Source organism: Sus scrofa, chromosome 8 (assembly GCF_054392235.1).
Source record: "Sus scrofa isolate SSC_HxYL_T2T_F1_AM1 chromosome 8, Sscrofa_HxYL_maternal_Yorkshire_Landrace_v2.0, whole genome shotgun sequence".
Taxonomy (NCBI): Eukaryota; Metazoa; Chordata; class Mammalia; order Artiodactyla; family Suidae; genus Sus; species Sus scrofa.
In genome coordinates, this window is record NC_139390.1 from 117,802,271 (window position 1) to 117,827,487 (window position 25,217).

At 36.1% G+C, this 25,217-nt stretch overlaps 2 long non-coding RNA genes across 11 annotated transcripts in view; one reads left to right on the top strand and one right to left on the bottom strand.

Moving 5' to 3' along the window:
* The window catches only part of LOC102158976 (uncharacterized), a 928,007-nt gene that overhangs the window by 824,070 nt on the left and 78,720 nt on the right, over positions 1-25,217 (top strand). The window contains exon 6 of one of the 10 annotated variants that reach the window (XR_002346448.2): positions 13,331-13,468. The exons of 8 other annotated variants lie outside the window; for them this stretch is intronic. This is a non-coding gene — a long non-coding RNA (uncharacterized LOC102158976). Of the gene's footprint in view, positions 1-13,330; positions 13,469-25,217 lie in introns of those variants that run through there. One more of the 10 variants, XR_014813174.1, reaches the window with a different exon arrangement.
* LOC110261984 (uncharacterized) overlaps positions 1-25,217 on the bottom strand; it is a 229,611-nt gene that overhangs the window by 68,113 nt on the left and 136,281 nt on the right. The gene's annotated exons all lie outside the window — the stretch shown is intronic.

Below are 25,217 nucleotides of genomic sequence, written 5' to 3' on the forward strand. Positions count from 1 at the left end.
TCATTAAGGCTGAGTGACCCAGGCCAGATTTCGGCAGCTCCTGTGTTTGGTGCATTGCTACCGTTTCCTCTCCTAAGACATCTGCTTCAGCACTGCTTCAGATAATACTTCATTATGTCCTGGAAATGTTTCTTACCACTTTGTGTGCCATTGTGTGCTGTTCCCTTTGAAGTTCACGTGAGTCTTATGTGATGATATGATATATACATCAGAGGCTACCTAAAAATTATGGTCCATCGAATAAAAAAAAATAGAAAAATCCCTTTTTCATTTGTTAAGTTCAAAATAGCAGAACCCCAGTCTCCCTCTAGTGCAGGCAGTTTGCTTGGAGGTGGAAGAAAGGAAGACGAGAGTATTTTTACTTAACACTGCAGATCTGAGCTTTGGGGGGGGGGGTGATGGAAAAGGAATGCTCACGCAGCTGGGTAAGTATTTATGGCTCTTTAAAATCGCTGGCCAAACTCTGGAAATGCCCGTGTAACAAATACTTAAGTTATTGGAAATAATCTGTTTCACATTCTGTGGCATAACTTTGAGGGTGTATCAATTGAGGCTCTACCAGTCATTAAACAACCAAGTTATTTAGGGGTTATGCGCATGGTCATTAGTTCTATAAATAATTGGTGATGTGCAAATATTTAGGCTCAATAATACTTAATGTTTAGAGTGTGTTTACTGCCTACTTAAAATGTGGTAGGCTATGGATTTCATCATTAAATTTGGCATGGATTTCATCATTCAATTCATACAGAATCACCCTATCAGTTAATAATGTCACATTTTCTATATTTGGCAGACAGGGAAATTGAGGAATTGACAAAATAAGTATTTACTTGGCCAAGGATCACAAAATCAGCTGACGAATTGGCATCCAACCCACGCCGGTTGCAGGCAGAGCACATTCTGTTAACCACGTACCAATGGGAATTGCATTTACAAAAGTCTGCGTGGGTGGAAGATCCACTCTTGGGTCAGGCAGCATTTCAGATCAGCAGTAGGTTGGTGATGCTTTTCCTTGGCATCTCTGTTGGCTTCTACCCAGCTCCCAATTTTGTCAGGGTTTTTTAAGACATTGATCCATTTTTTCCACCTTCACAAAGCTAATTATTTATTAGAGGGGAAAAGGAAGAAAACTCTGTACTAGCCCCACCCCTGTGCTAGACCAACTTTCAACAGATTTATAGCACACAGTTACTGAACTTTGAGTTTAGATAAAAGAAGCTTCTACATGCCAAAGGGTATTTGCCACTAAGGAGCTACAAATTTAGGGGTCCTGGAATACTTTTGTCCACAAAATTAAAACTAGTCACTAACTAAACTGTGTTTAGTCCTTTGACCTTTATCCTGCTCATTTACACATTTGAGTGCCAACCTCAAGCCTGATATATTGATTGTAGTTCTTTTTAAATATTCAGATTCACTATAAGGAACATGTATTATTACTTAACCAGGAAAAAAATTTATGTTAAATATTTGTTGGATTTTTAAAAATATTCTTCATGATTGTAGTCAAATAATATCTTTTGCGGATTCCTTATCGGACTAATTTTAGTAATGACATGGGGAATACTACCTCAATAGAATTTTTTTTCTAATATATATTAACTTTGCTCTTCCATATTCTTTCTTTTCACTACAAAGTAGGAGCCTAGCAGACTTAATATTTCCTATTTCTGAAGCAAAAATATATAGAGAAGAAACAACTTTCAAGTCATTTTTCTCCTCAAAGTGGTTCTGCTCTAGCTATGATAATATATATAGTGCAATAATTCTCCATTAGAAGATGACATCTGCTTGAAGGGTCTCTTGTTAGCTAAGTGTTTCTTTTATTGAATTATTAGCCTTATTTTCCCAGTAGTAAGAAAAGGGAGAAAGGAAGGGGGGAAATGAAGGTAGAATTCAACTTGAGGCTGACCAAGGAGACAATAAAGACATCAGGAAAATGTCAAGACAGCTTTCAGATTTCAAATTCCAAGCCAGTATCCCATAAAGTATTAAACCTCAGTCATAAACCACTCATGATACCTTCCATCATCTGTAACTTTGAGAAAGTGTAAACAAAGATGGTAAAGATGATACATGTCAAGAGTGACTTTGAATCAACTACCATATGCAGTTGATGTTCAGCATAGATATGAAATGAGACCTTAACAAATTTCCAAACTCATGCTACCGCCATGTCCTAGTTTCCCCCATCAAATGTACTAACGGATACATTTTACTGAAATACTTGTGTTACCTCCTTGATTCAATTTGGACTTTTCACACTAAAAGCACGAGAAAACCCAGTATCAAAGAAACTAGGAAATGAAGAAAATTAATTCGCTTGCGGGATAGAAAAAGTTCAGAGCTTCCTGCTGCAGCTTGAATGAGAAGGTCAGGACCCGAGTGTTCTCTCTGCATCCCTACTCACCTCCTCTGCTACCCCTAATACCACCTATCTACTCTACCCCTCCCTCAGCAAAAATTCCATATTTATATTAGCTTGAGATTGTTGATGTATGTGAGTTAATTACCTAAGCCCTGATTTTGAGGGCGTGTAGAAAGGACGCATAACCCAGAACTGGTGAACTCATAAAGGTATCTCTTGAACTGAAGTTTAAAAACCATGGAAGAATGAATCAGTCAGGGAAAAGAATAAAAATCACTCCTAGAGAGAAGGAATAGAACAAGAAAAAGAATGTACAGGAAGCAGTAGAGAAATTTGTTGTTCCTTTTGGCTTGAGTGCCATTGCAGTTGGAGAATGGGAAGTTAACCTGGAAATGGTAAAATGAAAAGTAGACGGGCATCAGATATGTTGATAGACCACGAATAATGTTCCAGAACCAGGTAGTAACTGTAACAAGATAGAAATAAGGGAGTCTGGGTAGAGGACCATGTGCAAGATGTACAAGTACTGATTACCATGGCCAGGACATGGAATAATCCAAGTGCCCATCAACAGATTTTAAGAAGATATGATATATATGTTTTATTAAGACAATTTATATATATATATATGTATATAAATATATATATATACATATATAAATTGTGTATATATATATATAAAATGAGACATTACTCAGCCGTAAAAAAAGAATGAAATATTGACATTTGCAGCAACATAGGTGGACCTATGTATAAGAGTCATGCTTTGGAGGGGAATGAATTTATCTTAATGTTCTGAATTTTCAAAGGTTTCATTGTAATTTTTATTAAAAATATATAATGAGTTTTAAAAAGCATTGTCAAATTTTCCAGCATTGTTCATGGTTTGGTAAACACACCTGTACACAGTCTCCTCCTCCATGAGCTCTCCGAGCCCAAAGATTCCCACCCCCTGTGCCTTGGCCTCAAGAATGGGGTTTGCGCAGAGGTTTCTTGAGGGTATTTTCCAAAATCCTTGCCAACTTTTTATATTATCGAAATTTTCTTTACGTTTGTTAATCTTTAGCTTGTTTCATGCAAACAACCCAAATGTCCGTTGACAGATGAGTGGATTAAGATGTAGTATATATACACAATGGAGTACTACTGAGCCGTAAAAAGGACAAATAAAGCCATTTGCAGCAACATGCATGAAGCTAGAGATTTTTGTTTTATGTAAGTCAGAAAGAGGAAAACAAATACCATATGATATCACTTATATGTGGAATCTAAAATATGGCACAGATGATCCTATCTATAGAACAAAAACAGATCACAGACATGGAGAGCAAGTTTGTAGTCAGGGGGAGGGCAGTGAGATGAATGGGGAATTTGGGGTTGGTGGATGCAAACTGTAACATTTAGAATGGATGGGAAATGAGATCCTACTGTACAGCACAGAGAACTGTGTGTGATTGGGTCACTTTGCTCCTCAACAGAAATTGAAGAAACATTGTAAATAATCAACTATGCTTTAATTTTTAAAAATCACTTATATAGGGGAAAGGAAAATTTGTTAATCTAATCAGTGAAATAGTATCTCAGTTATTTCTCTAATTACTAGACCACCGTAAAAATGTGAAAATATGAAGTTATATAAGGGAAAAAAATTAAATTCACCCTCCGCTTTGCCCAAACTGCCCTTCTCCAAAGAGGTAATTACTGTTAAGGCTATTGTTCATAATCTTGCAGATTTCATGTTTACGGTATAATCAACATTCATACATTCCCATATACATGTATATGTATCTATATACTTATACAAATATATACCTATAGAGATGTGTATATACACAAAAGTAGCTGCATATGCAGTTATACCTCTAACGTGTGTGGTATGTGGATATTTATGTGTGTGTTTATAAAAGAGGAAGAGAAAGTGAGTGAACTTAAGTAGTTTTATTATAATTAAATGAGACATCCACTATGTATGGCTTTGCATGTTAGTTCTTCTTCACGTAGTAAGTCATCTCATAGGTTTTACCACGTCAAGACACTTGTTGTTTGCCTATTTGCTTTTGATGCTCTTTTTTAATTTTTTTAAACAGAAGTGTAATAATTCTGTGTATGATTATATCAAAATTTAGCTATTCCTTTTAGAATGGTGTTTTAAAATCAGTGATGCAGTGATTATCTTTTTACATAGGTCTTTGTATACATGTTGAGTAAATTTTTATAAATAAAATTGCTGAATTGATATATACCTTTTAAATATTGATAGATACTGTGATTCTAATTTATTTACACAGACTAGACATCATCAGCACTTTTAATTTTTCTTAGTTTAATTGCTGATTTCTGCTTTCTTTTCATGTCTATGTTAACTAGTGGAGTTGGGTATTTTTTAAATGTTTATTTGACTATTACATTTCTTCATATTTTCTTATTTTCCTTTGCTCACTTTGGATTGAGGGTTTTTTTGTATTTTTCATATTAATGTTAGAAGTGATTTTATATCTTATAGTTACCAATCCTAAATAAAATTAAAAGCTAAACTTGCTGTAGAATTTATCATCTAATTCTGTTTGGTAAGTTTGTCACTGTACATGGATATTTATTTTTATGTGAGCAAGACTTTTGATTTTCTTTCTTTGTGGCTTCATGATTTTGTGCTTTGCTTAGGAATCTTCTATACTAAAAGATTAAAAAGATTGTCCCTCATTCTCTTTCTAATATTTTGTGTATTTATTTTTGTATTGAGCTTCCTCATTTAGTTAATTGATGCAAAATGTACTTTTTTTTTATGTAGTGTTATTATGGTTTTGCTGTCTCCTGTGGCAAAACATTTATTTAGCAATATTTTTTTCTAAATTTTAAATATAAATCATTTTTGATACTTAAATTTTATTAAATTCCACCTTTTGATTCTAAAATGAAATTGTAGAGTACATTAAAAAAAAGTTATTAAGTGTACCAATTAGCTAACATATATTCTGATTTCATAAATCTGAAGGAAATTCTTTTTTTTTTTTTTTGTCCTGCCTGTGGCATGTGGAAGTTCCTGGGCTAGGGACTGAACCTGCACCACAGCAGCAACCCAAACCTACCACTGCCTTAACCCTCTGCACCACAAGAGAACTCCTGAAGTAAATTCTTGATAAATATACATGATTGTCTTATGATCAGAGAGAATTCAGATACATTATTCCAAAATAAAATTAAAATTTTTTTTCCCAAATACATCTATATATCAACCTTTAGTTAAATTTCTATTTATTAAATTATGGCTATGAGAAGATTTTAATATGACATTTGAATATAATATGGATCATGGTTATTTTTCTAGTTTGTATACGTTTATTCTTAAGTAATACTACTTCATTATGCATCTTTTCTGATAAAACTTTTATATATCTATTTTTATTATAATATGTACATGTTATTATATATTTTATATTTCATCTATCTATCTTGCCAGATGTCCTATCAGAACTATCAGTCTCCTCTTAGCCATATTTTTTCCCCAAGTGCTCACATTCTTTCATTTAGTTCCTGGAGGTTTTTCTTCTGCTTTTATCAAGACTGTTTGCTCTTTAAAGCTCTGACAAAGTGATCTGGGACTTTCTTTCATTATCTTTCTATGTTAACCTCTACTTCTTACATCCCACGTCTTCCTCTTCCTTAATTTTTGATCCTATTTTGTTGAGTACTCTTCCATAAGGATACATTTCCCTATAGGACAGTGATTTTGGTAAATGGCTATAGCCCTCTTTGTGACCAGTGGAGGGAATTACTGCTATCTATCCTGGGTGTGGCATTGCAGTATTTTTTCCATGGTGTTCTGGCTTCCCATTCATCAGGTTCTAGGTCTCTGAGGGCTTGCCCTGAGTCAATGGTTGACTAAATCCACTCCACTGGGTTCAAATTATCATTGCCATCACAGATCTCAAATGCTAGATTTTATACATTAACCAGTCTCTGTGATTTTATGTCCATTCTTCTTTTCTGCCTCATTAAAAAAAAATTTTCCTTCATTTTTCTGATATGTGTTCCCTTTGCTCTAATGATTTGTAAGTTAAAAGCTTATTTTTCTTCTACTCTTAGTTTCCTATAGATTTTTTTCTTTAACATAAATGTTAAGAAGAAAATAGTATCTATTAAACTCTGCAAGGGTCAAAGATTTACCATACTTTACCTTTCCTCACTCTTCCCTACTCCTAGTTCCTATGTCCCAATATCATCCATGTAATTTGGAATTTATCACCTGCTTATCATAATAACATTATAATTTTGACCTTATATTTCTCTCTCTCTCTCTCTCTTTTTTTTTTTTTTTTTTTTTTTTTTGGTCTTTTTAGGGCCACACATATGGAGGTTTCCAGGCTTCCAGGCTAGGGGCTTACGCAACAGCCACAGCAACGCCAGACCAGAGCCGTATCTGTGAGGTCACAGACTTCATGGCACAGGTTCATGGCAACTCCTTATCCTTAACCCACTGATCAAGGTCAGGGATCAAACCTGCATCCTCATGGATGCTAGACAGATTCATTTCCGCTGAGCCACAATGGGAACTCCCAGCCTTATTTTTTTTTTTTTTGAAAATTGTTTTGGTGACTTCATTGCTGCTTGTACAGTCTTTTAACACTAATCACCACAATTGAGTTTTAAATTTTAATTTATATCTCAGGCAACTGTAATTTGCCTTGGAGTAGTTTTTCCAAAGAGTATTAGTGGTTTGCAATGTCAAAAATATTTCTATTTTCTTTGCACATGAAGAGTGAAAATAACGTTTCTGCACTTCAAATCTGCAGACAAGCTTGACATTATATTAGGAAAATTTATTATTCATTTAAATGGTGGTTATGGTGTATCTCTACTTCTTTTTCATTTTTCTTTTTTTCATTGTTGGAATATTCTTTATAGGTATTTTTTTGCTCTTTAAAAAATTATTTTATTATCTTTTTGAGATTCTTATTTTATATGTACTATACTTCCTGAATCCCTTTTCTTCTCTTTTATCTCACTCATCAATTTTTTTTTCTCTATAATGGGAGAACTTATTGGTTTACTTTCTATTTCATTCATTCAATTTTCCAAGTGTTCAATGTTCTCACTACAGCCTCCAGTGTGGTTTTTCATTCTACAAATGTGTGTTTTTATCACTGTACAGCTTTTAGCAGTTGCATGTTATTCTTTCATCGGTTACCAGCTTTCTTTTCACAAATGTGCTGATCCCTTGAATATTTTGCTATACAATTGCTGACTCCTGTATCTTCTCATAAGTCAAATACTTTTTCTCTCGTGATAATTTTCTGCTTGTCTCATTCTGGTCCCCTGGAAGAGGAAGCCTCTGATACAGAGTTTCTGATATTGTTTGCTGCCCCCTTGAGAGGAAACTTGATGGATTTCTGCAAGGAGCAGCAATCCACTTTGATAGGGAGGGAGACCATACAGAAGTTTTCTATTCCTCTGGCTTCTCCTTCAGGTGGAGACCCCACTAATGTGCCAGTTTGCAGGTGTGTGCTGCAGATGGAGATGTCACCAGGGCCAACTTCATGTCCCTTACCTCTGCTTGTTCCCTAGCCTGACCTCATCACTGTGAGTTAGAAGATAAATTAACCGTTGACAATATGTCATCTATGAATGTTGATGAATGCTGCTCTTCTACAGTAATGAGAATTACCAGACAATCCTCCATGCCCTTCTCAATGTCTCCGTGCCTATCCTACCTCTAACTAAAGTTCTTCAGAGTTTTTATCATGTAAAACCTTCATTCAGCTCTTAAAAAATCATGCTTTTGAGAGCTGAAGTACCATCATGATCGAAGCAGGTAAATCTTGAACTCTGAGAATCATACATTCTAATGGGGTGGAGTCAGATAATAAACATGTACGTGTACATTGTGACAGTTGGGGAGAGATGTTAGGTAAACCAAGCAAGGTTGAGACAGAGGAAGAAGCAGGTGGAACACTCTTTCTAAAGGTTGTGCTGATTTAGAGCGCCTCTTCCAACCAAGCACTTTTTTGTCTGCTTAATGTCTAATTTCTTTTGGAATCTAGAGGTGTAGAGGAAGGAGTGGGGGCAGGGTGTGAGGTGGTGGATAGTTTCATTCAGAGTATCTTCTTGCCCTGCAGTCTCCTTCTTTCTGCCTTTACCTATGGCCTCTACCCTTGTGTTTCATATTTCACTTGGTTTTTAAGCCCAGGCTAGACCTAGATTTCCATTTGCCTAGCTATAACCGCAGTGGCACGCACCTCAGACTATTCTTGTTCGAATGGAATACATTTTCCTTCAATACCCATTCTCCATCTGCATTCCGTAGAGATCAGTGCCATTATAATGCCCAGAGTTGTTCAGGTTTTAAACATCAAGTCTTCAATTCTCCTTTTCCCTTCTGCTTCCTCAGTTCGGTTTCTAATTTCTATCCATTTGGATTATGAGGGATTTTTCATCAGTTTCTTCCTGTCCAACCTGATGGCTGCTGGCTAATTCACTCCAGCCATTCAAAAGCAGCTGATTGGATTTACTGATGACTGTTCTTTCTTCCCAATTCATCCTAAGTACTGAAGACAGCATTATCAGCCTGGAACATATATGCAATGTATAGTAGCATCACTCTCTGACTTCAGTGGCTCCACAAATTTTTAAATCAGGAATTGTGTTAGGTATTTTCTGTATGTAAGGTGCATTTAATTGGACATGTCTTATTCCAGTCTCTTTATGTCTTTAAAAACATAAAAAGACTTATGAAGTCAGTAAGATGGTCTAACCGTAGCGCTGACACACAAAACTATAATTTTCAGCATTTTAAAATCTTTAAAATGTGAAAAGAATATTTAATGGTTATTCTTTAGACTTGGCTCTGTTCTCCTTCCCTGGCGAGAACTATAATCATGGAGAGATTGAAGTTTTTAGCTTCTATTGGCTTTGAGTTAAAGTTCAAAACCATTTTCTTAGAAGGAGAATAATTGCATTTGTTTTATATTTGAGTAATGTCAAATTACTTAAGTTATATAGCTCAACTCTGTCAAAGCAGGACAAAGAAACTATCTAGTATGATTTTTTTTTTTTTTTGCCCTGGAAAAAAAGTTTTTGAGGAACTTATGACCTACTGAAATATGAAAGAGAAAAACTATAATCAGCATGTCTTCTATTTATGGTATTACCTATATGGCTATAAATAAATAAGGATATCCCAATCATTTCAACTACCGTAGGAATGCACATAGCTTTGCAATGAAAAGCGGTAGCTTTTTAATAAAGTACAACATGCCTATACATCATTTGGACAGAAAAAAAAGGAATAACCTTTACACAGTGAAATTCCACAAGCAGATAGGTAGGTAAAATGATCACGATCAGAGAGGAGCACAGGTCAAATAAAGTACACACACACACACACTAAATCTCCTTGTCTTTGGAGGTCATTTGCAAAGCGGGGACAATCGACCTACCAAGATAATTACCCTTGACTCTTTGTTTTCAAAGATCGTGTACTTATTTAAGGACTACCCGTGGCTAGAACCTACTTAACTTTTTAAAAATTTGTTTCATCCCAGAGCAGAAAATAAGGAATACGGGTTATGAGACCCAGTCCCATCGTGGGGGAATTGTTATCACCAGTACTGCTGTTCGTTTCTGAAAGACACGTGATAAGGGTTTGCAAATCCACATGTCCAGTGCTGATATCACACATTCGAAATCCCCAAGGCTCATTGTGCTCCCAACACCACCCTTGGCTTACCAAGATTTTCAAAGGAAATCCATACCCTCTGTCTTCTCTGAGCCTACACTGTAGAAATGGCAAATGGAGAGCGCAAAAACATTTGTTACAAAGGTCGAGAGTGTACTTGGGAATAACTCATCCCTTTAAAGATCTGGGGCAACATATCTGAAGTGTCTGTGAAACACAACCCTAGAGAACACATCCTCCAGCCTCTTTCTATCTTTCTCTTCATATTATCACCCAATCTGACAAAAAGCCTCCTCAGAAGCCGACTCAATAGATGACTAACCCAAAGGGCTATTCCTGAGCAAGCACCTTGTGCCAAGTTCCCCAAAACAATATACATTTCAAGTTTTTGTGACAGTTACAGCTTGTGACATAGTTTTCAGTACTTTGTCTCTTAACAAGTGGCTGTTTCTCTCCCCCACACAAAAATGTAAACAGATATTATAGTTTTGGAGAAACTTCCCTGGCATTTCCTTTCTGCTGTTTCAACTACAGTCTTGCCTCCATGTGCCAAAGGCAGACTGGTTCCAACAAAGCATGCTTGCAAATGCACAGGCAAAACTATCAACAATGCTATTGTCTTGAGAACATGTGCAGAAAAAGAGCTGACATTTGACATCCAAGGTAAGCCCAACAAAGTATTCAGAAGATTATTCTTTCCTGCTATAATAATCCACTAACCTCTTGTTGTTAGTTCTTAATCCAGTATCATGTCTAGACTGTTTCTTCTATACCTCCAACAAAGCTTTGGGAAAAATGAAATTGTACCTTCACATGCTCCTACCCTTCAGCTATTATTGCTGGTCAAGATGTAGAAACAGAACATTGCATTCTCCCTTTAGAGTTTGGACTTTTGCCTTTCTAGGACCTTGGCAATCTGCTACATGTATAATAACAGACAAGAAACACAGGTACTTGAGGTTCTTCTTACTAGATTGATTCAATCTTTTTTTGAAACAAGTACTAAGTAAACATTAAGAGGATATTGCTTTAACTTCTGGGAGATATTAGTGCAATAGAACGAATACGTAAATGATGATATTCTGACTACATTAAAACGAGCAGGTTTGAAAACTTAACTGTGCCCAAATATAATCCAAATAAAGGGATATACTCTAAAAGAAAATCAAATCAGTTTCTTTAATTTGAAGCATTTACTCTTAGAATAGATGAGACATTCAAAAAGTGAAGAGGAATTTGTGTGATGGTAAGAAGCAGTTCTCTTTACTCCCAACCCTTCCACTCCCACCCAAATCAATTTACAACAGCCCTCAGGACAAAAATAAATAAAAATAAAAAGAGTCTTGCTGCCTTTTAAGTTAGGGCAGCATTGAATAAGAGACAAAGAAAATTGATGCAGAATAATTTGCAATTTCCTGCAAAATGACTCCCATGAAGTTTAAAGTCAACCAGAACTGCAAAACTGATCCCAGAGATCAAATAAATATGAGAACATTTCCATCTTTGACTAAACCATGTTGGCCTTTCATTCCAAGAACATCCAAATGGATATCTGCAAACTAGAGGAATTTTAAATAATTTTTCACGGGAGCAATGTTTTGATAATCTTTTTTTTTTTTACCATGTTTTCATTAGTTTTTGAATTGTGATAATTTAAGAGAAAGAAACAAAGAACCATGAAAGATAATTATAGATTTGTCAAAAATATATTTGAATACTTGCTATTTGCCTATACATGATCATAGTCCTATGGTATGTGACAAGTTGGAGAGAGGAGACTAATAAACCTCTCTGCCATGATTTGTAAATAATGCAAAATAATATAGTACTAGATATACTCATCTGGAGCATTCACTATAGTTATTTTTGGATGAGAAAGATAAAAGAAGCTGGAGAGCTCAGAAGAAAAGGGTGAAATTTGGACTGCATTTGAGTGAAGATGGCTATAGAAGACAAGCATGACCCTCTACAAGTCAGGAAGTCACAAGATGAATAACTAAAGTGAGCTTGGGATGTGGACCCATGCGTTTGGAGAGAAGGGGTTGTAAATATTTTTGCTTAAGTTATAGACTAGCACAAAGGAATGGTGAAAATAGCCCTTACTAAGCCCTATTGGCTGCCACACACATACTACTGTGGATGGAACCTGGTGTTTATTGTCTTCCTTCTATATATTGGTCTGTGTAATATACAGTGAGAAATAAGGTTGAAAAATAGATTATGGAACACCTTAAAGTATATTGACCCAGGGAGTTCCCATTGTGGCTCAGCAGATTAAGAACCCAACGTAGTGTCTGTGGGGATGCAAGTTCAGTCCCTGTCCTCGTTCAGTGGGTTAAGGATCCGGCATTACCACAAGCTGTGGCATAGGTCACAGATGCAGCTCAGATCTGGCATTGCTGTGGCTGTGGTGTAGGTTGTAGCTGCAGCTCTGATCTGACACCCGGCCCAGGAACTTCCATATGCTGCATGTGCAGCTGTAAAAAAAAAAAAAAAGAAAAATTAAAAAGGAAAATATCTTGGCTCATATCATGGATCACATAAAAGTAAGTTTCTCTTAGCTGCCCTCTGAGGCAGAATCATGGGTTCATCTGTGGTGTATTCATTCATCCCCTAAAGCATTCATTCACTAGGAACAGGAAGATAAATGTTGCACTATTTCTGCCCTCAGGATCTCCTTTCTTGCTTCCCCCTGGGTTAAGTGAGAAAAACAAGCAAGCAGACATCAAGTGCAATGTGTTTAAGGCTATGTGAGAAGTATGTGGAGTCAAGCTATCCGGCTTATTTGTTCAAATTGGTTAGATGATACAGTCATTTCAAGATTAAGGGGTGACTCTTGATCATAAAGATGCTCTAACTCCCTGCATCTCACAAGGAAGGGTAAGATTTCTGAAAATTCCTGTACCAGAGGCCATATGAGGTTAAGTTATTCTTTCAGCAAATATTTGTGTAACACTGACTAAATGCCAGTCAGTGCTCCAGCCTCAGTGGGTCCTTCCTGCCCTCCAGTGCTTAGATGTAGGGGCAGGAATCAGATGATAAACAATTAATCGATATGTATATTACGTATTATAATATCAGAATAAATGTGATTCATCTTAGAGTCACACTTTCAGCAAAAGAAAAAAAAAATTAGGGTCAGACTTTAACTGGTATTGAATCCAAAGAATGACTTTTACATGAAATCAAGCACAGGTGTCACGTGGAATCGAATTCCAAATTCACTTGAAGATTTTGGATAAAATACAATATTTCGAGGTAATTTTGTTTTATAACTGGCCTCTCAGGTCTCTCCTTCACTGCGGTGCTGATCAAGTTCTCACTTTTGCTCTGAAGGCTACCTTGTTGGAAAAGTGAACAAGATGCTGCTCAGATGTAACGGATTGATTTTGCCACGTTTTGGATGGACTGTCAGGTATGGGTAAAGAACAAACGTCTCTTAGATGTCTCGCAGATATAATCTATGAGAACTGCTTATATCATAAACATATTTTTCCTCCAAAAAGAGGCCGTTGTTCTTTCCCTCCAACAATTTCCTCTAGTGGGATTTTCTTGAAGAATGCGTATGTTAAAGTCATCATCCATCTCCAGCAAATTTGCAACTAAAAAGACTTTATTAATAATTAGCCATTATATATCCCAGTTTGGATTGCAGCCTTTTCCACTCCAACTGGAACTTGTCTATGGCCTGTGAAGGAGGTGAGGAGAATTGGGGATTGGGCTGGGGGTGGGAGAGGAGCCTCATTGCTGGGAGATTGCCAGAAGAGACCTAGTGCAGCTGTCTTTTAACACCTGTCCTCTTTTCAAAAGCAGGGGGTGGCATTCTTATAGAGAAACCAGAGAAATATGGATTAGAGGAAACTACTAAAAGATGGATAGCCTATTGTTTCCGATGTTTTGGGCAGCAGAATCAATGCTAATAGACCAATGCCACGTTTGGAAAACAAAAAACAAACAAAAAAAAAAAAACAACAGTACATTACCCGCTATCTTCTCCACCATGTAATTCAATGATGTGTTGTAAATTAGAAACACAATCCAAAAGATAACCAAACAACTATTAAACGTGTTCACAAACAATAAAATAATTAGTGATTATAAAGACCACTGAAGAGTAATAGGAATGACTTTTATCGCATTGGAAAAATTACTTGAAGTCAGAGATGAAATAGTCCTATGAAGGAATAATCTGTTCACATTAACACGAGAGGAAGTTTAATAGTACCAAAGGCTCTGGTGTTACAGATTGTGGGCAATAAACTTAGAGGGATTAAAAAAAATCTATTTCCAATAAAGGCAAAGACTTTAATGCAACTAGATTTTAAGCGGAATGCAAAAAGAAAGAAGCCACTTTTACGGCTTTGAGTTGCTCCATCTCAGCCTCCTTGAGGTGTATTCTGTTTTGGATATCACATGTTTGAAAAGAAAGACAAACTGGAGTGAGTTCAAAGGAAAGCGACTGAACCGATAAAAGGTTTGGAAATAAGGCAGACCTGGGCGCAATGGGCATGTTCAGGCTGGAGGAGAGACAATTGAGAGACATGTTAATTGCCTACAAGCATTTAGAGAGATGTTATGGCGAGAGAAGGAATAAGATCGTGCTAATCATGAAGAAAGGCGGAGGAAGCCATCGACAGGATTTTCATGGGCATTGCCTGGAATAACTTCTTTTTTTGCTCTTGAACTAATTGACGTAACTCGGTGACTTGACACCATTCAAGTTCAAGTACACAGGCACAGACAGCACATGTACTTTTAGGCCCGAGGGCACAAAAAAGACCACAAATCAATGGCCCTGAGTCAAATCTGCTTGAAGAGAAATATATGGCCATTCCCTTTTGAGATGAGTAGCCTGAAGTGATTGATGGGATCCCAGTGCGATTTAAGATGCCTCAGAGTGAGAGTTTAGAGGGGAAAAAAAGAAAAAAAATGAGAAAAACTTGATTTTCCTATCAAGCAAAGGGACAACTGGGAATTGAATGAATGCTGTTATGAAGAAGGTCTTTGCACACAGATATTTCTAGAACATACTCGCTAACTGTGAAGACTAAGTAAGAAGCAATTGCCTTTCACCATATAGTATCCCCTCATTCCCTTTCGCCTACTTTCAAGGCCTCTCCCTCCACGCAGGCGTTTGGTGGTGGTGCAGGGGGAAGAAACTGAGGAGTATAAAATTTTTATAATTAAGGCTGGATTAGCAGTAAGAATGCCCAGCAATCCAAGGCTGAACAGCATTTTTGATGTTTGAAAGAAGTGTGTAATGTTGGATTAAGCTACAAGAAACCAAGCATTTTTTTCTCCATGGGGGCTTTGATGTCAGGGGAGGAGCAGGCCCCTTGCTGTTTGCAGTTGCCTCCGTGCATGTCTGATACGGTTCCCCGTGTTCTAATCCGTTGTACCAGAGTCCTTGAACCAAGTAAAACTGACACTCATTCTTATTAATGGGTTCCCCTGGATTGCTTTTTTGTTATTTCTTGCTGCTCTGATTTTGCTCAGTTTAACATTTTCTAGTGACTTTGATTGATCCAATGTAATCTCTTTTTTCCACGTTTTTTCAAAGCATGAAAATTTCCCTGCCAGGTGGATATTCCCCAATTCTCACAACTCTGACTTATGATTTAAAAAAAAATAATAAGAGTGATTCTAAATGGTGAGAACTCATAACTCATTTGAATGGAAAACAGTTGGGGGGTTGCCACACTTCATTGTACTTGATTGTTGACACTGGTGGCAGCTGTTACTGCCAATCTATCTTCAACCAACTGTGAGCATATCAAGATCACACACACACACACACACACACACACACACACACACACACACGATTCCTCTTCCATTTAGGTTAATGGAGTTTGGGGAATTACTAGAGTATCATTTCTAAACTCTTTCACCAATAACGTTTAGTAAAATTCAGGTTGATTTTATTTTTCCTCTTCTCATTTCCCACTCCCACAATCTTTATCTGTAGCATGATAGCTATTATATATGGCATTCATCCACTTTAACAACAGAAAAGGAGGCAGACATGGCCATAATTTTTTAAAAGAGAAACATGATAAAATTATGAATTCCAGTTTGCCCTACTAATATATATAGAAAAAGGTGAATTGTCTATTTCTGTATGCTCCATTTGGTGGCTATCATATAATTTGCCCAGAGGGTGTTATGTGGATCAGAGTGTGCTCTTGTTTCCATTTGACCAAGAGACTCAATGCATATACTGTTCCAGTGCCTATTAAGATAGAGACTTGTAGCAAATGAATCAAAGTAATGCTAATAACCTGAATTTCAGATACCAATAGGATTTGAGAATATATATACCAGAGTCTGGAAATGTTTTACTGTCTTATAAAGATGGATAATTTCCTCTTCCCCGACCTACTGCCATAAAGACCTTCGTTCTAATAATTAACCAGTGAGTCCATTATGCCACCCTCCGCCCCAAATAATTTCACAAACAATCTACGTGAAGATGGTAAAGGAGCATCATTAATGCATAAACCATTTCTGTGTGACCTCTTCTCCGAACTCTTCCTCTCTCTAAAAGAGTGAGTCTCTTCTATGGAATTATAAATACTAAATAATACATGTACCTGTAAAATGTGCCTTCTCAGAAACACTGTGATAGGCCAAATACAAAACTGTTTATGTACATTGAGATTACTGTCAATATATGAGCATTATTGTTGTGTTGTTGAGAAAGGAAGAGAGGGAGACAGAGTTCCATTCTTCCATGAGGAGGATGGGAAACTCATCCACTGTCATAGAGCTTAGCTACTTTATATGAGCAATGACAAAAACACTCATGAAAAGCAATCTAGGAACTGAGATTAAGTTTTTATGAATTTTAAAAAATTTGGAATAGTCTTTCATCTACTATCATACTGGCTTTAGAGCCACTAAAAGATCAGAGTATTAGGGAAAGAAAACTGAGTATGGTTCTTTTTTTTTTTGCTGATTTTTGTCACTGATTGTCTGAAAGAATTGTGAAAAAGAAATAAATAAAAATAAATGATGCTCCACCGTTGCATAGAATTTTCCTTTAATAGGGAGAGTTTTAAGAGGAAGAAAACATTTTATGTTTGTTGACTGCAGCCACCTCTCAGAATAAATACCAGATTCTAAATCATGTGGCAGGTCATTTTACTCCCTTCCCTTTTTTTCTAAAGGTGCCAAGTTACAAATAAACCACCAAGGCTCGAATATGTATATGAACTTACACTCTTTGTAACAGCTCAATTTTGTAAAAAAAAAAAAAAAAAAAAAAAAAACTTTTGAGACAAATTACAAACTGGTAGAGAAAGTGAATGGAAACCTAAAAGCACAGAAACAGAGCTGCCACCTGCTTTAGCAGTGGCTGTTTCTCTTTTTTTTTTTCCCTCTCCACAAATACTCTTTCTTATGTGATTTAAAGAAATTGTTTTGCAGATGCAAGCAGTGGTAACAATTGAACGTAATTAGACATCTGATTTGTATTTTTAAATGTTTTTCTAAAAAGACAAGTTAATTAGCAGGAATTGGAATGCTCGGGCTTAACAATCTGAACTTAAATTTAGAATTAATAAATATTCAAAACACAGTTAAAGCATATTTGTAAAACGCTCAGCTCTTGGAATTTCTCATTCTCAATTGTTTTTGTCTTGTTGTCTTTTTTTAGGGCCACACCTGCAGCATATGGAGGTTCCCAGGCTAGGGGTCTAATCCAAGCTATAGCCACCAGTCTATGCCACAGCCACAGCAACATCAGATCCAAGCTGCATCTGCGACCTACGCCACAGCTTATGGTCCCTAGTTGGATTCATTTCCACTGCGCCACCACAGGAACTCCCTCATTCTCAAATTTTATTAATAGTCATTTTTTAATCATATTTCATTATTTCAATATTAATATGCAAATAAATGGCCACAATTTAAAGTACAATATAAATGAAATATATCCTACATTTCCATACACATAGTGTTATACTTATGAATTTTTATTTTACATTAAGATGTCAGCTTTATAGAAGATGAACCAAAATAATAAACAGCAAAGGTAGACAAGCAGTATGATTTGATTTTCCTGTTTCATTTCTTAGCCCATGAAACAAAGGAGTTAAAAGTGATGCTATTCAAGGGACTGTGGGGAAGACCATGATGAGCAAGCAGAGCTCTTGTGCTCACAGGCCTTGCAGTCTTATGGTGCATGTTCCACCTTTACTGTCCTAAATGCAGGTCTATGAAATGTGGGATAGGACAGTCTAACTCAATGTATTCACATTCTCTGAGCTCAAAACACAGAAAGGATTTTTTTTTTCCTCCAACTTAGGTGAGGTCATACCTTCTCTAGGGAAGAACTACATAAGGGTTTCAGAATCAATGAAATGAGCTCAGAAAAAAAAAATAATAATAATAATAATGATAGGGCTTCCCACATTCACAAAGGAAATTCTTAGAAGGGTCGAGGTGCCTGGTATAACTGAGAAGTAGCAAGTCCTGGGCTGGGCTGTTCCAGCCTATAGGGGAACCTACTGGTAATTCTCACCCAAGGCAAGCCTTCTCTGGCAGCCTGTCTTACTTGGGGGAAAGAAAGAATGTTACAGAATTACTGGCAAACATGAACTATTGTATCGCTATGAGAAACAAAACAATGAAAAGATAATACAATGATTCACTGGATGAACAATGAGAGGATAAAATATATAAATAAACCCCAAGAGTATTTTCTGCCAAAAATGTAAAGATGCACAGATTCACGCATTAAAGTAAGATAGCTTAGTCCCCTGAATTCATTTAGTAACTCTTAGATTTCAAGCTATTATCTGGTATTATACAAATAACTCCTTCCCTCTTTTCTCAGGGCCAAAAATCTGCTCACTTTCTTTAAAGAAATGAAGTTGCAGACAATCAAGGGATTTTTGTCGTTTTCCACTGTCCTGATTCAGAACAGTTCCATTAACAAAATCATCCTAGAAATCTATTTGTGTATTTTGCTTCTGCCATAAAAGACCTATTGTTCCCCTTGTGCTTTGTTTCTGCTGTCCACTTCTTAGGTTTAATGAATTCATTTTTAATTGCTTGCAATTTAGCATTCTAAAATTACTGACACCAATGATTCATTTTTGATCTTTTATTTCGGTCGATAGATAGTAAAGATAATCTCGATTCCATTCGTTTCTGCACCGCTACTCTTGATTTCCCATGGTTACTTAAAGAAGTTCTGTGCATATGAATACACAGAAAAATATGTTAATATGGTACAAATAAAAATGGAAGCGTAACCCTTAAATCTTATTTTGAAACATTTTTATGGTCAGCGGCCAGAAAGAGTGCTGAGAAACAATTAAGACGATACTAAAAAAGATCTAGGGAGACATACGAATTGAATGAAAGTCCAGAAAATCTAAACTACGATATATTTTAAGATGTTTTATCCAAAAATGTTAGTTATTTATCCAAAAGTATATTATTAGAAGTTTTTTTAAAGAGCTGAACCAGGGAGTTCCACTATCGTGGAAACAAATCTGTCTAGCATACATGAGGATGCAGGTTCGATTCCTGGCCTCACTCAGTGGGTTAGGGATCCGGCATTGCCATGAGCTATTGTGTAGTTGCAGATGTGGCTTGGATCTGGTGTTGCTCTGGCTGTGCCGTAGGCTGGCAGCTGTAGCTCTGATTCGACCCCTAGCCTGGGAATGTCCATATGCCACAGGTGTGGCCCTAAAAAGATTAAAATAATAATAATGATAAAAATTAATAAAAGAGCTGAGCCAAGTCAATGGTAAGTGGTCTTCATAATGCTGATACCCAACAATACCAAAGTATGTTCTATATCATCTGAAAGTAGAAGTACAATACAGATTAGTTTTTAAGTGTTTAATTACATTTCAATACTGTAATAATTAGCAGTCTGTCCTTGGAATTCATGCTAATTTAATATAGACCATAAAAAAAATCAATAATTAGAAGAATCAACTTCCAAATCAATAGAGATAAAGCTCTACATTTTACAAAACAAAAGTAAAAAAAATCTATTTTCAGAATTATTGATTTTTAAGATGTGTTTATTAGAATTCCAGAGCCATTTAAGCATTTGGGAAACTTTTCCATATTAGGGCAATGAATTTATTCATCAAATATTTAAATGTTTTTAAAAAATTGGGAGCGGGTTGTGAAGGTGAAGAGGATTAAGAGGTACAAACTTTAGTTGTATATAAATAAGCCTTGGGGAAGCAATGGGATTCTGCTGTATAGCCCAAGGAACTATATCTGATCATTTGTGATGGAATATGATGAAGAATAATGTGGGAAAAAAACAATGTATATATATGTGTGTGTGTGTATAACTGGGTTACTTTGCTGTACAGCAGAAATTGACAGAACTTTGAAAATAAACTATAACAAAATTTCATTAAAAAAGAATGCAAAAGTGGATAACTATTAAAAAAAATAAATAAATAAATAAGCCATGGGGATGTAATATACAGCATCAGGAGTATGGTTAATACATTGTATTAATTTTATTTGGGGACAGACAGCTACTAGAATATCACAGTCGATCACTTCATAATGTATGCAAATGTCCAATCATTATATAGTACACCTGCAACGGAAAAAAGACGGATTTTGGCTATTTTAAATTTATACATACATTTTGAAAATGTTTAAGGTAATTTAATTAATTAAGCTTAAAAATGTGATGGATTCTTCAAAGAGAAATTGAGTGCTTTCACTTTGAGTTAATGAATTTTAATCAGAGAGCTCCCTAAAAGATAACTGGTCTACTTTTACCTAAAGATATATTTTTTTAAAGTAGAATAAGATTCATAAAACGGAACTTAAATGTTTAAATAAAACAATTTTTTAATATAAACAATTTGCTAAGTATTATAGATGTTTTTTTCCCTTCTACTCACAAGAACACCTTGGGACACTGAGAAAAAAAAAGCGTTAGAAAACATTGACTAGAAACTTTTTTCTTCTGATCCACTTGGGAATTTTTAAACTTGCCTTCTCTGCAAATCCTTGCTGACCATCTAGCAGAGGGAGTCATTGCCTCCATTTCCTTGTTACTTATGATAGCATGTGAGAAGGTGTATAGTTTTAAAACTAGATAAACTAGTAACACATCCTGGATGTGTCATTTACTACCTCTGTGATCTTGGACAAGTTATTCAACTGCTCTAAGCCACTATTTCCTTAGATATAAGACAAATCTAATGCCCACCTCTTTTTTCCTCTCTGTCTTAATTGAAGTATAATTGATTTACAACATTGTATTAGTTTCTGGTATACAGCCAAGTGATTCAGTTATGCATTTTTTCAGGTTCTTTTCCCTTATAGGTTATTAGAAGATAGTATTATTCCCTGTGCTGTCTAGTACTTACTTGTTGGTTATCTATTTTATACATAATAGTGTTTATCTGAAATCCCAAATTGTTAATTTATCCTTTCCCCCTTTCCTCTTTGTTAACCATAAGTTTGTTTTCTACATTGATGAGTGTGTTTCTGTTTTGTAAATAAGCTCATTTGTATCATTTTAAGATTCCACCTATAAGCAGTATCATGTGATATTTAACTTTCTCTGGCTCACTTCAGTTAGTATGATAGTCTCTAGGTCCATCCATATTGCTGCAAATGGATGCCCGCCTCTTAAATAAAACAATATGGGCAAAATCTTTCCTTCAATGGTTGCCATTGCTTTGACCTTTTTTGGCACTGTTTGTTGTTCAGATATTAAGCATATCTGCTTTGTGTTAATAGTAACAATAATAATAACAGATGATGCTTCTGTAGTGCTTAGTCAAGGCCAGCCATCTTTCTAAGTATTTTGTATATATTAATTAATGTAATCCTCATAACAGCCCCAGGAGATAATTTTATAATTCGCACTTTAAGAGGAGAAGAAACAAAGACCTCCTACCTGTTAAGTAACTTGGCCAAGTTCACCCAGCTGCTACTTGCTAGAGCAGGTGTTTTATCCAGGCAGTCTGGCTCTAGAGTCCATGCTTTTAGCCACTACAACAGACCCCCTCTCTTTTAAAATAATTTAATGTGGCACTTCCTTATGATACTGATGAAGGACCCAAAATTGACTAAGGTGGAGTCGTTCTTGAATAGTTCACAAAGAGCAAAAAAGACAAGCATCTCTACATAATTATGTCAAAACACCAATGAAGGCAAGTCTTAGGTCAATTTTTTTCTTTCTCTCTCCTTCCATAGCACATTTCAAATGCCAGTTCAAGTCTGCTCAACCCTGGCTGGCATTACTTTTGCCATATCCCATAGTGATTCCCTACATACAAAAAGCAGGTTAAGCCCTTGCTAGTTTTCAGTAATCACGAAACTAATGAGAGAAACTTCTGAGCCAAGGATGGCATTCCCCAAAACCTAACAAAGCAAATAATCAGTGGCTGGGCATCACCATAAAAGAAATATTCAGGTGTAGATTCTGCTGAGTGGACTAGTCCTCCAGATTTCCACCAGTTGTTGGAGGAAGATTGCCTGCTTCAGAAACATAGGACCTCTGTCTGATAAAAAAAACCGGTGAAAAAAGCAATCTCTAAATACAAAACCAACACCAACACCACCACCTAAAAAGACATGGGGCCTTTTATTTTATTTTTGCTTTTTAGGGCCGCACTGGCGGCATATGGAGGTTCCCAGGCTAGGGGTCTAATTGGAGATACAGCTGCCAGCCTGCGCCACAGCCACAGCAACACCAGATCCAAGCTATATCTGCAACCCACACCACAGCTTATGACAAGGCCGGATCCTTAACCCACTGAGTGAGGTCAGGGATCGAACTCACAACCTCACACTTCCTAGTCAGAATTGTTTCCGCTGAGCCACGACCGGAACTCCATGGGACCTTTTAGATTGATTAAGAGATAGTCTTACATTGGGAAAGGTTGATTTCCACTACCTGAGAAAGCCATTTGATTCACAATACAGCAGATAATGCCAGAAGTACTGGGAAAATTGTATTTCTCATTGCACTTTGACTAATGGCAATGGGAAGAATTGGGGCTAAGTTTATGGGCAGTGAAATCCATTCCACGGCTGGACTTCTAAGACACAAAATATTAGATGTTAAAGAAGCACATTATCCATGTACCCTTTTCCCCCTTGACCCTTGTCCTACCAATGGAAGAACCATCATTAGGATCATTGTCAACTTTAGGAGGATTTTTTACTTAAATGATCAAGAGCCTTCCTTTAGTTCATCCAGAAGTAATCCAGCTTCTGATTGGTTTTGCAATGTGAGGAAAGGTAAACAGCTATTGTTATATGAGCCTCATTAAGACATCTGTACTTTCTTCCTTCTAATTACCTGGTACAGCTTGAGATTTTATGAAGTTATTCCTTTGTGTCTTTGTTTTAATATCCACATTGTGCATGGAATCACTCTTCCAGAATTAATAGCTTCTTTTGTGTTATCTATGTAGCTGCATTCATTTGGCCTACCTATTGAGGCCTAGGAGTTTCCCCATTTGTTTCGGTTGTCTGTTGCTATATAACAGTCTACCCCCAAACTTTCACCTATTGATATTTTGCTTTGATGCTTTAAATTTTTTGGAAGTCTAATTTGAATTATTTTTATTTTGTTGCTCATCTTTTGGATGTCACATCTAAGAAACCCCTGCCAAACCCAACATCAGTAAGATTTATCCCTATGTTTCTTCTAAGAGTTTTGTAGTTTTAATTCTTTTGTGTATTTTTGATCCATTTTGAGTTAAATTTTTATATACATGCATGGGATAGGAGTCTAACTTCATTCTTTTATATGTTATTGTCCAGGTGAAAGTTACAACCCACAGAATGGGAGAAAATATTGGCAAAATAAGTTTAATATCAAGAATACATAAAGAACTCTTTTAACTCAACAACAAAAACACAAGCAATCTAATTTTAAAATGAGTAAAGGACTTGAACATATATTTTACTAAAGAAAATGTGTGGATGGCAACAAGATGAAAATTAAGTTCAGCATCCTGGGTCATTAGGGAAATGCAAATCAAAACTACAGTAAGATACCACCATATATAGTTTAAGTGATTTTAATTTTTTTTAATAAATAAAATCTGAAAATAGCAAGTGCTGGTGAAGACATGGAAAAATTAGAAAACTCCTGTATCGCTGATAGGAATGTAAAATGGCACAGCCACAATGGAAAACAATCTAGCAGCCAGTCAGTAAATTGAAAAGAATTGCCCTATGACTCAGCAGTTCTACTCCTGGATATGTACCCAAAAGGACTAAAAATCAGAATTCAAAGGAAAATTTGCACACGAATGCTCATAGCATTGTTCACAGCAGCCAAAAGGTGAAACAACTTGAATATCCAGAAACTGATAAATGGATAAACAAAATGCGATATATTCAATACACTGGAATATTTATTATCCTGCTATAAAAAAGAACAAAATATTGATACATGCTACACTAGGGATGCTCCTTGAAAGCATTATAGTAAGCAAAGGAAGGGAGACACAAAAGGCCACATATTGTCTGATTTCATTTATATAAAATATTCAGAAAAGGAAAATCTTCTGAGTCAGAGACCAATCAGCAAGTGGTTGACAGACAGGGAAGGGTAGGGACTGGGGATTGACTGCCTTATAAGTTGGATTTTCCTTTTTAGGTGATTAAAATCTTCTACAACTAGATAGTGGTGATGGTCACACAGTGCTGTGGGATGAATGTCCCTTATGGCAAATTTCATGTTCTGGGTCTTATGCTACAATAAACAGACAAAGAATATGGGACACAGATCTTATGTGGCTTACAAAACCTATGTTAGTTGTTACCTGGATCTTTCAAGAAAAAGTTAGCCCATCCATAGTCTACCTGAGAGGAGTATTTTTGCAGTCTTACGCAAGAATCTTGAACTCTTTACCCTGAAACAATATTTTCCTGGCAGCACCCTAATTTATTCACTTAGCTTGAAGCCATTTCTTCCCTTGAGAGTCTTTGGCTGGGTGGGTGAGAAGCTGGATATGGCAAACATTTTTATTTTTAATGTAGCAAGTAACTGTCTCAGAAATGCGTCCTCCAGATTTTACTTGAGAACTGAATGGTTTCTTCCTTTTGTTCATATTTCTTGTTTCTAAATCTTAAAATGCGCAACCCAAAGAAGTCATTTGACATAGGCTTTATTAATTTTTGACATAGACCTTTACCAATAGTTTTTTG